The sequence below is a fragment of the Prionailurus viverrinus genome, chromosome C2 (genome assembly GCF_022837055.1).
Source record: "Prionailurus viverrinus isolate Anna chromosome C2, UM_Priviv_1.0, whole genome shotgun sequence".
Taxonomy (NCBI): Eukaryota; Metazoa; Chordata; class Mammalia; order Carnivora; family Felidae; genus Prionailurus; species Prionailurus viverrinus.
The window spans coordinates 26106585-26123224 of NC_062569.1; positions in this window are offsets into that span (position 1 = coordinate 26106585).

Genomic DNA, 16640 nt, shown 5'->3' on the forward strand with positions numbered 1-16640 from the left:
TGTTAAATCATAGACTACAAAGGGTGCACCAAGTATTGCCTTGTTTTCACAGACAGAAAACGGCTCCAGAAAGGTAGTGAGTACTAGTTAACAGTACTATAGAAAGTAGTAGAAGTATCATAGTATTATATAGTTCGTATCTGTACTATATATAGTATAGTACATATATGCTATACGATGTATACTGTATACTGTATTATACAGTACTAGGTATATGTTTTGAGTTTTTGATATACTACATAAATAATACTAATAAAATGATATCACATGGTTTGGAGTTTGGAAATCTGGGTTCAAGTCCAGGACTTGCCCCACACAAGTCGCCAGCTTTACAGAGCCTCAGTTTTCACATCCGTAAGGCTGAGTTCTTGGCACCTACAGCAGAGGGCTGCTGTCAGCCTTTAACGAGATCATCCACTTGGGAGTGCTTTGTTCACTAAAATGTGTCAGCCAAGTGCTAGTTATTTCTATTAGTTTGTATTCCCCAAGAAAATAACCTCTCCCATTTTTCTTAAACCCCAATTTCTCTTCCTGAAGCCTGTCATTTTTAAGCATAGGGTCCTCAAAAGAGGCCGCAAGGGGGCGCCAGACGCTAAATAATCCCGTTGGCCTTTCCAGCGTGTCCATTTTTATTGTCATCGAAAAGGAAGGCAAATGCTTACAAATGTGTTTTCTAGGTCAACTTTATCCCATAAGATCAATTTTGGCCTCATTGTGGAAATAGCAAGGATGCTTTTATCCAGCATTCAATATACCTTACCTATGGAAGGTGGTTTGCTTTCAACTGAATTTGGGCAACATTTTAGGTAATAGGTTCTGAGAGGGTCTGCAAGGCCCGCCCCCCCCCACCCCTGAATGGTTCCGTGGATTCATTTTTACTGTTGCTAGGGATTAAGGCAATGCAAGAGAAGGGTCTCAGGGTGGATACTTATTTGCCTCACACATCATAGTTATCTTTGACAGCATTCAGCTTCCTATTTCACAGTCGTCAACCAAGAAAGGGAAAATTGTGAAAGAAATCATGTGCACCGAGAGAGTAAAGCGGGACCGTGTTTGCTGTTGGGAGGCAAATATTGAATATGAACGTAAACAGGCTCTGCTTCTGAAGCCAAATGAGTCATTAAACACAAAATTAGCTACGTTTTCACTTTTCTGCCCTTCTCACACATGTGGCATTTCAGTAGCTAGTGTTCAGTAGGTACCAACTGGAAACAGGGTGCTGTGGGCTCACCCTGGCTGGAGTATAGGAGTAGGAGGACTGTGGGCACACACAGAGGTAGGGGACTTCACTGAGCCAAAGTGGGGCAGCTAGGAAACCAAGCACAAACACACGGCACCAGAGGAAAGAAAAAGAGGAAGAGAGGCTATGGAAAACCTGAGTGTGACAACTGTCACCATCACTTGGAAAGAATATTTCCACACTTCGCATTAGAGGCGTCATATGCCCTGGTTTAGGGCATGGCCGTGGAGATGAGAACGTGACGCAGAGCTCCTTTAGAGTATCTTCCCAAGCACGTCTAGAAAAACATTGTGACCGGCAAAATGAGACAATTTACAACTTCTAACAAAATGGTCAGCTCTAATTAGAAATAGTTATTGAATTGAGACTCCCTTTGTTGCCTTTCAAATGAATAAAATTTATTTTTTTTTATATTTATTTATTTTTGAGAGACAGAGTGAGACAAAGTGAGACTGGAGGAGGGGCAGAGAGAGAGGGAGACACAGGATTGGAAACAGGCTCCAGGCTCTGAGGTGTCAGCACAGAGCCTGACGCGGGGCTCGAACCCACGGACCGTGAGATCATGACCTGAGCTGAAGTCGGACGCTCAACCGAGTGAGCCACCCAGGCGCCCCGCAAATGAATAAAATTTAAAACACGCTCACACTCAGGGTGCCTGGGTGCCTCAGTTGGTTAGTGTCTTGACTCTTGATTTTGGCTCTGGTCATGATCTCATCCTTCGTGAGATTGAGCCCCTCATCGGGCTCTGCACTGACAGCACAAGCCTGCTTGGGATTCCCTCTGTCTCCTTCTGCCTTATCCTCTCTGCTGACCCATGTGCGCGTGCATGCATGCTCTCTCTCAAAAATAAGTAAACATTTTAAAACACACACACACACACACACACACACACACACACACGGCAATAATGCTGGTAAAGGAATGGAGAGACTGCTTATGGAGGTACAAAAAGTATGACTTCTGTAAAACAGCACTGTCCACTAGGACTTTCTGAAATGATGGAAATGATCTCTATCTGCATTGTCCAATATGGTAACCATTAGCCACATGTGGCTGCTGAGGACTAAGGCCAGTGGCCAGTGCAACAGCAGAACCGATTTTACTATTGCGTTTAAATATAAATGTAACTAGCCACATGTGGCTAGTGGCTACCGTATTGGACAATGAAAGTCTAGAACACAAGCATTGTGTAGCAGATTTCATAAATCTGTACATAATCTTTGATCCAGTAATCCCATGTTTAGGAATCCAATTTAAGGGAATAATTAGAAGTATATATATGAAGATGGTCATAAAAAACGCTGTTTAGAACAGTGTGAAGGTGGGGCGCCTGGTGGCTCGGTCGGTTAAGCATCCGACTTCGGCTCAGGTCATGATCCCACGGTTCGTGAGTTCGAGCCCTGCGTCGGGCTCTGTGCTGACAGCTCAGAGCCTGGAGCCTGTTTCAGATTCTGTGTCTCCCCCTCCCTGCCCCTCCCCTGTTCATGCTCTGTTTCTCTCTGTCTCAAAAACAAACGTCAAAAAAAAATTTTTTTTAGAACAGTGTGAAGGTGACAACAGCTTAAATAAAAATAGGAGATTGGTTATATAAATTAAACCAAAAATTACAATATTGTAATGAGCACTGAACATGCTCATTTCATAATGTAAGCAGGAATATAAAACTGCACCGAATAATGGTTTCAGTTATGTTTAAGAGTAAATATTGTAAAAGGATAGTTAGATATATATATATATTTTTTAAAAGCCCACCTAGGGAGGAACCAATTTAAAATGGTTACAGTATTTAGTTCAGGGCTGTTCAATTACAGCTGATACTTTTTCTTCTTTATACTTCTCTGAAATTTACATGTTTTCTGTAATGAGCATATACTGCTTTTAAGTTAAGAACAAAAATGTAATCTAGCATCCTCAGAACTCCTTTCCAAAACTTGCAAGTTAAATGAACTAAAATCCTTATGACAAATCTGCTACAAGTGCCATTTCAACCTTTAATATTCTCACCCACCAGGAGCCAGAGGACATCTCCTGAGAGAGAGATTGGGTGTTGTACGGATTCTTTTTGCTCCCCATGCCCTGGAATCACAGTAAGGTGCCCCAGATTGGGAGGGGTTTTCATCTGTTCAGCTGGGCCATCCACCCTGCTGTGAATTTGGAATTGCAGGTCATTTAGTTTGGGGAAATTTACTCCAATTATTTATTTAATGACCTCCCGGGGTGCCTGGGTGGCTCAGTTGGTTAAACATCCGACTTCAGCTCCGGTCCTGATCTCACAGTTTGTGGGTTCGAGCCCGTGTTGGGCTCTGTGCTGACAGCTCAGAGCCTGGAGCCTGCTTCGGATTCTGTGTCTCCCTCTCTCTCTGTCCCTCCCCTACTTGTTCTCTGTCTCTCTCTGTCTCTCTCTCTGTCAAAAATAAACAAACATTTATTTAATGATCCCCCCACCCCAACTCCCAGCTACCACCGTGCGCGAGCGCACACACACACACACACACACACACACACATTGCTCCTTCTCTTTCTGGGGCTCTTATTATTAAACATTGAACTTTCTCTACCAATACTATAATTTTACAGTCTGTTCTCTCTTTTTCCACCATCTCTCTCTTTTCATGTTTTGCTTTCTGGGAGATTTGATTCACAATCCTTCACTGAGTTTTTAACTTCTGCTTTCATATTTTTATTTTTTATATATTTTTTAAAGTTTATATTTATTTTGAGAGAGAGAGAGAGAGGATCCCAAGCAGGCTCTGCACTGTCAGCACAGAGCCTGATGTGGGGCTCAAATCCACCAAGTGTGAGATCCTGACCTGAGCCAAAATCAAGAGTCGGATGCTTAACTGACTGAGCCACCCAGGTACCCCATCTGCTTTCATACTTTTAAATTTCAGGAACCCTTTTGTATTCTTGCATTGTTCGTTTTAAAAATAGCAACTTAGTCTTGTTTCGTGGATGCAGTGTCTTCTATCTCTCCAAGGCATGCGTTCTCCTCAGGGACACTTTTGTCCCCAAAGGCACAAAACTTGGTTCTTTGGCGGTTGGCCAAAAAATCTTAGACCGTACAATGATTTGTGACCCTTCAAAACTCAACCCTATCAGACAAAATCATATTCTTTAATATTTAATTTGTCTCATTAGGGAAAATAAAATTGAACTCTAATTTTTCTCCTTGAGGTGTAATTTAGGCTATCTCCCTGTACAGTGTCCCTGTGTATTAGTCGGAGTTCTCCAGAAAAACAGAACCTATGTATAGATAGGTATATAGATAGATACATACAGTTGACACGTGAACAACACAGGGGCTAGTAAAATAATCTGCAAAAGCTTAACCCTACTGTTGACTGCAAGCCTTACTGATAACATAAATGGTCAATTAACACATACTTTGTATGTTACCTGTATCATATACTCTATTCTTACAATAAAGTAAGCTAGAGAAAAGAAAACGTTAAGACCATAATAAAGAGAAAATACACTTAAGTACTGTGCTGTAAAAAATCTGCATATAAATGGACACAGTTCAAACCCATGTTGTTCAAGTCTCAATTGTATACAGTTTATGTATACACAAAGAGAGAGAGACAGAGAGAGAGAGAGAACTACTGTACAGAACTGGCCCACACACTCAAGAAGGCTAAGAAGTCTAAGAGCTGTAGTCCCAGGTCAAGGATAGTGAGGCAGAGAGAAAGAATTCATCTAACTCATGGTTATTAAATTAACCATCACTCTGTTTTCTCTCTTTTTTCCCCTTTCCTGTTTTGGTCTCTATCTTTATTTTTAGGGGCTTTTCTCAGATGTGTAGTGATCCTTGGTTTTCCATTTATATTTTAGAACGGGGAGCTGCTGGGAATCTCTGAGCACGAGGGGGAGCTGTCAATGTGGGCTTCCCGGTGTGGCGATCTGACGAGGCTGTTGCTTTGTATAACCTCTAGTCTGCTATCTTTAGGTCTCTCCCGAAAATAAGCTTTCAGCCCCTGCCGGGTGGATACCATCCACGCTGCTCGTGATCTGGGAGCCAAGCCAGTGTGGAGTGGGGAGAATCTCAACATTTGGCACGTAAGCTTTCACAGAGTTTGCTGGGAAAGTGTTTAGGAGTACTATTTACGGTATAGTGGTGCATCCTCCGTCTTGCCTGGTGTGTCCCCTTAGGCCAACAGACACATTTTGTGTCTAGCCTCTAGTCTTGTTCTGGGGTGGGGACTGTTCGGTTGTCTGGCCTTGGGGACATGGGGAGGGGGCTTGGGGGTATAACTGCTCCTCAAAGACCTATTTTCAATGCCGTCTGTACCCACAATCCTGAGGCACAAAACCTTTGGGAGTTCTCCGTGCAGACTGAGTTGCTTTCTTACCTTTCTTTCATCACTATTGGCTTCAGATGCAGCTTCTCAGGTACACTAGGTCAGTTGTTACTCGTCCCTCTGCTTTCAAGTCCCCTCTCCCCCCATTCTATCGTGTCTTTATGACTTTATCCTGTACAAAACCCTTTTGTTATCGTTCTAGTGGGGTTTCTAGAAGGAGCTGAAATGAGCGCACTTGTTCTGCCACTTAGTCTGCCATCTGCTCCCAGTGGGGTCAGGGAGGAAAGGGCCGTGCATAGACTGAGGGACAATTTGAGGAAGATAGAGATTGGTGTGATCGCCGAGTGCAAAGGGGCTGAAGGATTTGGAGGGATGGAGAAAACTCAGGGGAGCTGACCTTGTGGTGTGTGCTTAGAACGAAAGATAGGCTAGTTCCAGGTATTCTCTTGGGCAGAGTCCAGGATGTTGCTGAATCAGGGTCAGGTCGCTATTCAGAGAGCTGCTTTAACCTGTGTCCCAGAGTATGTGTCAAGGACCTTAGAAATGGTCATGCCTTGTTTCACATTAACTTAATTTGTAGAATTCTTTCCTCCGAGACAAGCTAACATATCTATAAGGACTCCTTTACGAAGGTGTTTATTAGCAGCATGATTTGTAACACTAAATATTAGAAACAGTCTACACCATGGTTCAGCCACCGTGACCCATGGATCAAATCCAGCCTTTCTCCCATTTTGGTTAAGTAAAGTTGCGCTGAAGCACAGCCACACCCACGTACACATTGTTTATATTTCCTTTCATGCTCTCACAGCAGAGACTATGGCCAGCAAAGCCTAGAGTATTTTCTAACTGGTCCTTTAATAAAAAGTTTGCTGACCCCTGGTCCAAATGACTAGTGAGGAAATGGATAAGCCAACTGAAGTACATCACACGACAAAGTGGAATATAGTCAATGGACATTATATATAGGAAGTGTTTTTAAACTGGTGAAAAATACGCATAACAAAATTTATCATCAACCATTTTTAAGCGGACAGTTCAGTAGCGTTAACTGTATTCACATTGTTAAAGAGCTTTGCAACATTTTCATCTTGCTGGGCGCCTGGGTGGCTTAGTCAGTTAAGCATCCGCTCTTGATTTCAGCTCAGGTCATGCTCTCGTGGTTCGTGAGATGGAGCCCCATGTTGGGCTCTGCACTGACAGTGCGGAACCTGCTTGGGATTCTCTCTCTTTCTGTCTCTGTCTCTGTCTCTCTCTCTCTCTGTCCCTCCCCCACTCACTCATGCTCTCTCTCTCAAAACAAATAAACATTGTTTTTAATCGAAAAAAAAAAAAGAACATTTTCGTCTTGTAAATCCGAAACATTGTACCCACTTAATGCCATTTTCCTTTTCACCTCCCCTCCCTAGGCTCTGGTGAGCACCATTATGCCTTACGTTTCTGTGAATTTGACTACTTCAGTGATCTCATATAAGCAGAATCGTATCGTTTTTTGTCTTTTTTTGTAACGGGCTTATTTTATTTAGTGTGACATCCTCAAAGTTTATCCATGTTGTAGCATGTAACAGGATTTCATTCCTTCTTAAAGCCAAATAAAATTCCGCTTTGTGTATGTACCACAGTTTGCTTATCCATTCATCTGCCAATGGATATCTGGGTTGCTTCTATCCTTTGCTACAGCGGATAATGCCGCTATAAACACAGGTGTACAAATATCTCTTGAGACCCTCCTTTCAACTCATTTGGCCGTGTACCCAGAAGTAGGATTGCTGGATTGTATGGCAGGTCTGTTTTTAAATTTTAAGAACCCTCAATGCTGCATTCCATAGTGGTCGTACCATTTTTCAGTCCTACCCAATTGGAACAAGGGTTCCAATTTCCCCATGTCCTCAGCAACACTTGTTAATGTGTATATTTTTGATAGTAGCATTCTAACGGATATAAAGTGATATCTCATTGTGGGTTATTTATTTATTTATTTAGCTCTGAAAATGTATTCACTTTCATATAAAAGTATGTTATTTAAACCCACATGTAGTGGGTTTATTGTCATTCTGAAATGAATCAACAAACATTTTAGATATTTCTTAGTTTTAATTTCCAATATGGTAGACATCGGTAGCTAGAACTCACATAAAAATTCTTTGGAGTCCTCCACAATTTTAATAGTCTCTTTTTTTTTTTTTTTTTTTTTTTTTTTGGAGGCCAGGAGTGTGAAATCAGCTTTATTGGGCCAAAATCAAAGTGTTAAGTACTCGAAGTACTTATATTTGGGGAAAAAATAGAAAATCGTATTTGAAAGCATGCCAAGAAATCAGAAGTATTTAAACAATTCAGTGGTGGATGAAACGCTTAAATTTTGGTTTTAACAAGGATGTTGAGATAGGACAGTTTGTTAGCTGATTACAGAGTAAGCTATTCGTGTAGGGAAGAACTATCCAAAGGGATAGGAAGGCAGTGAGCAGGCCTAGAAGGGGTTGCTATGATGGGCTGTGTGGTTACTAAACTGAGGGTTGTTTTTTTTTTAATTATTTATTTACTTTTTAATTTACATCCAAGTTAGCATATAGTGCAACAATGATTTCAGGAGTAGATTCCTTAGTGCCCCTTCCCCATTTAGCCCATCCCCCTCCCACAACCCCTCCAGTAACCCTGAGTTTGTTCTCCATATTTAAGAGTCTCTTCTGTTTTGTCCCCCTCCCTGTTTTTAAATTATTTGTGCTTCCCTTCCCTTATGTTCATATGTTTTGTTTCTTAAAGTCCTCGTATGAGCGAAGTCATATGATATTTGTCTTTCGCTGACTAATTTCACTTAGCATAATACCCTCTAGTTCCATCTGCATAGTTGCAAATGGCAAGATTTCATTCTTTTTGATTGCCGAGTAATACTCCATTGTATACGTATTTCTTTATCCATTCATCCATCGATGGACATCTGGGCTCTTTCCATACTTTGGCTATTGTTGATAGTGCTGCTGTAAACATTGGGGTGCATGTGCCCCTTCGAAACAGCATTCCTGTATCCCTTGGATAAATACCTAGTAGTGCCATTTCTGGGTTGTAGGGTAGTTCTATTTTTAATTTTTTGAGGAATCTCCATACTGTTTTCCAGAGTGGCTGTACCAGTTTACATTCTCATTGTGGGTTTTTTAAATGTTTATCTATTTATTTTTGAAGGGGGGGGGCGGGAGGAGAACATGAGCAGGGGAGAGGGGAGAGAGAGAGAGAGAGAGAGAGAGAGAGAGAGAGAATATCCCAAACAGGCTGCCCACTGTCAGCAGAGAGCCCAATGCAGGGCTCGAACTCATGAACCATGAGATCATGACCTGAGCCGAAATCAAGAGTTGGATGCTTAACTGACTGAGCAACCCAGGCACCCCATCTCACTGTGGCTTTGATTCACATTTATCTGATGACTAGTGCTGTTGAGAATCTTTTCATATGCTTCTTGGCCATTTGTATACCATCTTTGGGAAAATGGCCATTCCAGTCCTTTCCATTTTAGTTGTTTGCCATTGTCATTGAGTTATAGGAGTTCTTTGTATATTGTAGCATCTCCTTTTTGCTGGAGTCCTTTCTTGGTTTTACAAGGGCTTGGGTGTTGTAGCTTTCAGCTGGTCTGTACAGTTCTCACAGAGGTATTTTGGTCCATACATGTAGTTAACCTGTGTACCTCTGTGGGGGAAGGAAAGCCTGTGCCTTCCTAGTCTGCCATCCTGCTGATGTGACTGTCATAGGAAAATGTTTTTAACATTTTAATACAATGTTTATGTTTCAGTGCTAATCTTAAAAAAGATCCAAATATAAAATTATACAGTCTGTTCTGAACTATATAAAAATATTCTTAGAAAAAATACTGGTAAGAAATGTAGTACAATAAAATGTTAATTCTTTTCTGCACTCTCTAAATATTTTACAACAAATATATATACTTTTATAATCAGGAGGGAGGAAGGCAATTTAAAAAAACAACCGGAAGCTCAGAGGTAGACGAGGGGTCAGATTAGGAAAGGGGTCTTTTGTATTCAGGGACCCAAAGAGCGGAGAAATAGTGTTCTGAAGGCGTGCAGGACCGAGTTAGAAAAAAGAGAACAGAACAAAGAGTAAGAAACAATGAGTAGTAGTCAGGCAGCACCTTTGGGAGGGATGGATGGGGAGAAAAGTAACCTTCCAAGTCAACCAAGAATTCTGAGCAGCTGATCCTGGAACATCCCCGTTAGATGCATACTTTGCATGGGAAGACGTCCTCCCACTGTGACACAGCCCATACCCTTTAAACCCAGCCCAAGGCCTGGGAACCACAGGGGAAGAGAAAGGGAAAACACTAGGAATTTCAGTCCTTCATGTAATAACAGTCCAAGGTTGCCCAACTTGTGGGAATTCCCAAAAGCAGGGTGAACAACCATCCCAGTTGGCTAGTCCTACATCACAGGAAACCCCCTAGTGCCAGGTAAACCTGGGCATTAGTTGCCTGACAAGGCATGGGATACCACGTATACACACACACACACACACACACACACACACACAGTTACCTAGCTTTGGCTTGCCCTTGCGAGATAACTGAGAATGGATTCATCTTTCTTTAAGGTTGTTTTCTTTTCATTTATTTATTTATTTTGAGAAAGAGAGAATCCCAAGCAGGATCTGCACTGTCAGTGTCGAGCCCAGTGCAGAGCTTGAACTCACAAACCATGAGTTCATGACCTGAGCTGAAATCAGGAGTCAGACACTTAGCCGACAGAGCCAACCAGGAGCCCCTCTTTTTTTAAGTTTTTGATTTTAATTCCAGTGTAGTTAACATACAGCGTTATATTAGTTTCAGGTGTACAATATAGTGATTCATAAGTTCTATACATTACTCAGTGCTCATCATGGTAAGTGTACTCTTAATCCCCTTGACCTATGTTACCCATCCCCCCATCTGCTTCCCCTCTGGTACCATCAGTTTTCTCCCTATAGCCAAGAGTCTGTTTCTTGGTTTCTCTCTCTTTTTTCCCCTTTGTTCATTTGTTTTGTTTCTTAAGTTCCACATATGAGTGAACTCATATGGTACTTGACTTTCTCGGACTTACTTCACTTAGCATTATACTGTATCTATCTATCTGTCTATCTATCTATATCACATCTTCTTTATCCATTCATCTGTTGACGGACACTTGGGCTGCTTCCATAATTTGTCTATTGTAAATAATGCTGCAGTAAACACAGGGACACATGTAGCCCTTTGAATTAGTGTTTTTGTATTTTTTGAGTAAATACCCAGTAGAGTGATTACTAGATCATAGAATAGTTCTATTTTTAACTTTTTTGGGAACCTCCATATCTTTTTCCACAGTGGCTGCACCCGTCTCCATTCCTGCCAACAGTGCACAAGGATTCCTTTTTCTCTGTATCCTCACCAACACTTGCTTCTTGTGTTTTTTGTTTTTAAGTAGGCTCCACGCCCAATGTGGGGCTTGAACTCACGACCCTGAAATCAAGAGTTGGATGCTCTATACCAACTGGGCCACCCAGGAGCCCCTGTTTCTTGTATTTTTTTTTTTTTTATCTTAACCATTCCAACTGCTGTGAGTGATCTTATTGTAGTTTTGATTTTCATTTCCCTGATGACAAGTGATGTTGAGCATCTTTTCATGGGTCTGTTGGCCACCTGGATGTCTTCTTTGGAGAAATGTCTGTTCATGTCTTCCGCCCATTTTTTTTTTTTACTGGATTCTTTGTTTTTTTGGTGGTGAGTGGGATAAGTTCTTTATATATTTTGGGGTTCATATTTTATCAGACATTTCTCCAGTGGACAGTTTGGTAGCACCCCACTAATGAATGAGCACTTTTATGCAAAATAGAAGCCAGTCCTGCTCTGGGCAAGTACAGCTCGATCATAGCTTGGTGGGGCACCTTGGTGTTACACAGCTTGAGAGGATGGGATCTGAAACCCGCCGTGGCTCTCCTGGTCACGCTGTGTCCTCTGGCTACAGGGACTGTGTCTGCCAGAGGGCACCTTCCACACCAAGGTGCTCCACAAGCTATGATCGAGCTGCACTTGCCCAGAGCAGTACTGTTTTCTATTTTGCATAAAAGTGCTCATTCATCAGTATGTTTGTGCAGTGCACAAACCACACAGCCATTGGCAACAGGCCTGCCACTCGGACTCCAAAGGGGTTTGTTTCCTGTCCCAGATATCTCTAACATCAACAATGCCAGAAAAAAGAAAACACTTTCTTATTCAGTGGACTATACATTTTTGCCTAAAGATTGTCTGCCATGTATGTAAAATCCAAAATAAACACTGAATTTTTAAAAAAATTTTCACATATAGCCTAAGGACCTGCTGGAAACAGATGAAAAACAACAACAACAACAACAACAAAAGACAACTGGGGGGGTGGGTATTGTAGCCAAGGATGAGACTGGAGGTGAAACTCAGCCCTTTGATTTGGCTTCTCCGGTTCCGGGGAGGAAGAAAGAACCCACCACTAGGCACACACATGGAGACTATCTGTTTCTTTTCAGCAGACCTTTTACTCTTGGTCAGTGCTGTAAGGGTCACCTTTTCAGACCTTCATTACATCTTCAGGATTGCTTCCACCCCCTTCTCTCTCACTCCTCCTTCTGAGTCTCTGATAAAATGTATGTTAGACTTTTATTTTATTTTTAAATGTTTATTTTTTTTGGAGAGAGAGAGCGCACACAAGCTCGGGGGAAGGGTGGAGAGAAAAAGAGAGAGAGAGAACGAACCCCAAGCAGGCTCCATAATCAGCATGGAGCACAGTGTAAGGCTTGATCCCATGACTGTGAGATCATGACCTGAGCTGAAATCAAGAGTCAGACGCTTAACCAACCAAGCCACCCCAGGTGTCCCAAAACGTATGTTAGACTTTAAAAATATATTTTCTATGTCTCTTATCTTTCCTTCTGCATTTTCCCTCTTTTTAAATTTTTTTTTTTTACAAATTATTTATTTATTTTAAATAATCTCTACACCCACCGTGGGACTTGAACTCACGACCCTGAGATCAAGTGTTGCACGCTCCTCCAACCAAGCCAGCCAGGCACCTCTGCATTTTCTATCTTTTTTAGCTGTTGGAATGATGCTCTGAAGAATTTCTTCAGAGCTATCTTCCAATTCTCTAATTCTGTCTTCAGTTGTATTTCTTTTAGGGTTAAAGTTATCCATTGAGATTTGTAGACATACGCTTATATGTCTTTTAGTTATTGCATTTTTTTCCCTTAGAAGTTCTACTTAGTTCGGGGAAGACTGTATCAGTTGCTATAGTTTCCTGTTCCCAAAGATATCAACAAATGTGCCTTGTTGATCTACCTTGTTGGCTTATTTGAGGCCTCTATATTGAAAGTACCTTACTTCAAGAAGTACTTGCATATGCTTTTGTGAGGTGTACAAGGGGCACCAAGAGTCTCTCAAAACACCTTAAACCAAGTTCAAGGATAGTCCCTGACCCAGACAATTGGTGGTGGCTACCACATAAAGAAATAAACTGGAATAATAAGAAGCAGACACACATTGAATATGGAAGATGGGCCTACAAGGGCCACCTGAGGTTGGCACTGGGGTCCCAGGTGCTAGGATGAACTTAGTATCTTGTAGGTAGAGGCAGCGATCGTGGCAACAACACCAGGGAGAAGAGTGAACCCCCAGGAAAATATAGACATGGTGGGAGCCTGCCAGAAAGCAGTCAAGACCATCCCAAACGGAAGGCAGAACAGCATCAACTGAGGTATATTGTTGGGAGCCCCCCCACACACAAGTTGGTTTTCACCTCGTGAGTTAGAATTACTAACAAGCCCTCCAAGGGCTCACTGAGTACAAAGGTCAGCATCAGAATGTGACGTAGCAGTCTCAGGTGAGCTGGTAAATATGTCAGTCCATGGTAGGAAGGTTGTTTGCAAGGCAGGGGCAGGGGCTTAGATTCGGGACTTTTTTGTTTGTTGTAAATGCTGTGTCATCTTAAAAGGACCATGTCCTCTTTCTGGGCCTTGGTTTTTCCTTCTGTGAAACAATAGTTTTGTATTTGATCAGTGTTTCCCAACTTTTAATCTTCACACAAATCTCCTAGGAATCTTGTTCAATTATGGATTTTGATTCAGTAAGTCTGGGATGGGCCCTGAGGGTCTAACGAGCTCTCAGGTGATTCTCCTGTTCCTGATCCAGCGGCCCAGATCTTAAGTAGAAATGTACACGGACTCTAAGCTCCCTCCGGGATGGCTCTAGTCAAATAGGGACGCTTGGGGCTTTTGGAAGCTTGCTGGTTAAACGAATCCCCTTCTCAAGTGGATAAGTCCGTCTCCTATTTCAGGACCGGGCTCTAGGGTCTCCTTCTCCAGGAACACTTCCCTGGGATCTTTGCCTGCGTTGCCTCCCACCAACAGCCTGAGTGGGGAGCTCTCTTCTGGGTGCCTGTGCCCTAAGTGCTGTGAGTATGCCACTGTCTCTCTGTAATCATCTGCCTGATGTCAACATCCATGCCTCCAGTACATGCCTGCCTGTATAAATGAACAGAAGGCCAAAATAGGTTTTAACTGGGGGTAAAGGGATGGGGGTGATCGGCAGATTCCTGACCAGGACTTAACAGCCCGGTCTCTGTTTACTGTGAGTCACAAATACCCACTTGGTTCCTGTTATGGACTGAACGGTGCCCACCACCCTACCCTTCCCAGTTCTTGCCTTGAAGCCCTAAATCCCCAATGTGACCTATTTGAAGACAGAGCTTTTAAAGAGGTAATTAAGGTTAAATGAGGCCATAAGGGTAGGCCCTGATCCAACAAGTCTGGTGTCTTTCTTAGAAGAGGAAGAGACACCAGGAACGTGCGCACAGAGATAAGGAAGGCCGTGTGGGGACGAGGCTAGAAAGTGGCTGTCTGCAAGCCAGGGAGACCGGTCTCAGTCCTACACCTTGAGCTCAGACTTCCAGTGTCCAGAACCGTGAGAAAATAAATGCCTGCCATTCAAGCTGCCCGGCCTGTGGTATTTTGCTATGGCAGCCGAGCAGACTACCGCAGCTCCTAAACAGGGTCTCAGGTTTCTAGGCTTGTTTCGACCTCACAGAAGACCCTCGGCACATAGAGCTCCTCCGCAGGGAGGACTCTGCAACCTCCAGCTTCCCTCCTGAGGCCAGCACAGGAGTCTCCTCTGGGCTAGGCGGTGTTTATGGAAAGACCAGAGAAGCAGGGCCGTGCCAGATGGAATCTGTGCCCCCCCCCCCCCACCCAGTCAGGGCTGCTGAGCGTTACTTGGTGGGACGTGTGCGAATCTCAAGACTTGATGTTCAGATCCCGCCTCCTTGCCTCATCACTCCCTCTGGGTAACTACACCCGGCTATCGTCTGCGGCCGTTCAGCCTCATTGCTGCCTTTCCACGTTCTCTGTATCTCAGAGGATGGCAGCCTGGAAACCGCATTTTCCAAGCTTCCTTGCCAGCTGGGTTCCATGCCAGTTAGGTTCTGCCGGCGCAAGGCCCTTGTGTGGGTCGGTTGGAAGGCAGGAGGGTGGGAGAAATGCCCTCTCCCCGGCCCCTCTTTGTGACATCGACAGCAGCTGTGGTAGACGGTTGTGGGCCGTGCACTGCTGGGGTCCTGGGGCGGGGGCGAGGCGGTGGCGAGGGGACGCTGAGGGCTCCAGCAGCTCTGATGGCAGTTTCAGTGGCACGAGCAGGTGGGCCTCGGCTTTCTGCTCAATGGGAGAGACCGGAGCTCCAAGGGCATTGGTGGTGAATGAGTGTGGGCTCACGGGCTCTGGGAAAAACTCCCTTTTGCCTTCAGGTTGTACACAGGTCAGAATTCCCTTCTTTGTTAAGGCCGAATAATCTTCCATTGCATGTATATCGCGCATTTTGCTTGCCCATTCATGTGTCAATGGACAATGGAGTTGCTTCCACATTTTGGCCATTGTGAATAATGGCGGCTGTGCGCGTGAGTGTGTAACTATCTCTTTGAGACTCTGCTTTCGTGTATTTTGGATATATGCCCAGAGGTAGCATTGCTGAATAATAGGGTAATTTTATTTTCAATTCTTTGAGGAACCACCGTACTGTTGTCCACAGTGGCTATGCCATTCTATGCTCCCACAAACAGCGCACAACAGCTCCAATCATTGGTTTCTTAATTACATCACCTTCTCAGGGTTATAGAAAAAAGGTGTGAACACGACAAAAATGGTCTCAATGTCAAAGGCCATGGGTGCCAGATAAACACCCTACTTTATACATCATTTCACATTTGGTGACCATTCTTAAATTGTTGGATTGTGGGGGCTACACTAAGGATGTAATGGTGATATGTCTCCTATCCCCGACTGGATTCCTGGACATCCTGCATTCTACTTTTAATCTTTCCATTATAAGTGAATAAGTCATACTCCCCTATGGGCCTCAGTTTCCCCACCTGTAATATAAAGTGATTGAATTATAGGGTTAACTATGACCAGCTCCGGAATTGTTTCTGAGATTACCTCTTCAGTAACTAGTTTAATGGAATCTTCTGGAGTCAGCAACGACTTAAAAACCAGAGAAATGGTGGAGTAATTGGGGGTCTTTGGAAGGATCTCAAATTGGAAGTCCAAGGATCAGTCAGTCACAGATGTTTGGTTGATTGTCTCAATATTTTTCAAACTTTTGAATTTGAATTGTTGTAACTACAGATATAGGGGTGTTTAAAATGATGAGGGACTATTAAATGTCACATGTCACTCTGGCAGTGAATTTGAAAACCTAGAAAAAATAGGTTTTTCGAGAAATGCAAAATAGCAAAATTGACACAGAAAGAAGTGGAAACTATAAATAAATCAATGACTATGGAAGAGATTAGAAAAAATAATGAGATTTGCTGTTGAAAAAGCCGTTGGGGGGCACCTGGGTGGCTCAGTCTGTTGAGCATCCGACTCGAGTTGGGCTCAAATCGTGATCCCAGGGTCGTGGGATGGAACCCCACATTGGCTCTGTGCTGAACGTGGAGCCTGCTCAGGATTCTCTCTCTTTCTCTCCCTCTGCCCCTCTCCCCTGCTTGTGCATGGGTGCACACTCTCACTTGCTCTCTCTCTCTCAGATAAATTTTTAAAAAATGAAAAGGCATTGATGAAATGGCTGCACA